At 45.8% G+C, this 791-nt stretch overlaps 1 non-coding gene across 1 annotated transcript; it reads right to left on the reverse strand.

The window, feature by feature from the left end:
- Positions 1-502: 502 nt before the first annotated feature.
- Positions 503-575, reverse strand: trnai-aau (transfer RNA isoleucine (anticodon AAU)). The gene has a single exon. It is a non-coding gene; the product is annotated as a tRNA-Ile (tRNA).
- Between the last annotated feature and the right edge of the window lie 216 nt (positions 576-791).

The raw sequence follows: 791 nt of genomic DNA on the forward strand, positions 1-791 counted from the left end.
ACTGACTTGGTATTATGCTGTGATGATTACTTGTTCCCTTATTTTTTTGAGAGGTGTATTATAGAAGATAGCCTTGAGAATGCGGCCACAGAATTGCGGGAATCCGTGACTTTCAACACTTATGCAACCGAGTCGAGGTGACCAACAGCTCAATGTCTGGTTGGCACCATGGCTTAGATGTGCCATTCATGAAACTTGCGTTGATTCTTGAAGCCACTGGCATTGCTTCCCTCTCCAAGTCTGTGTAATAAGGAATTGGCAGGAGCCCACGAGTTGAAACTATCAGAGGACAGAATGCAAATGAAGTGTTCTGAGAAAAGCAAAGCGGCGAAAGGACATTTTCCCGTGTGCATGTAGATGGCCGACTTTGACACGGCTTGATGAAGTCTTGTGGATCCTACCACTGCTTAAGTGCACTACTACGCTTGCCTTCAGGGAGTTTCATGTCAAACATTCAAAAAACAGGACTCCAACTAGACGGATGAGCACCTACGATCGGTCTTGGCCGATGTGGGGATCGAACCCAAGACCTTGGCGTATTTGGACCACGCTCTAACCAACTGAGCTAACCGGCCATCAAAAGGAGTCTCTCTGCCAGGCATTTCCTCATGTTTATGTAATTTGGCTGCAAAATGCATTACACACAAGTGTGAAAAGAACACTTTTGCAATTCCTAGCATTGGTGATGCTATAAATCAATCTGTCAGTAGTGGGATTTGAACCCACGCCTCCATCAGGAGACCAGAAAACCCTTCTACACTCTTCAAGGGAACAACACCTTAAGTCTGGCA

Source organism: Amia ocellicauda, chromosome 12 (assembly GCF_036373705.1).
Source record: "Amia ocellicauda isolate fAmiCal2 chromosome 12, fAmiCal2.hap1, whole genome shotgun sequence".
In the NCBI taxonomy this organism is placed as follows: domain Eukaryota; kingdom Metazoa; phylum Chordata; class Actinopteri; order Amiiformes; family Amiidae; genus Amia; species Amia ocellicauda.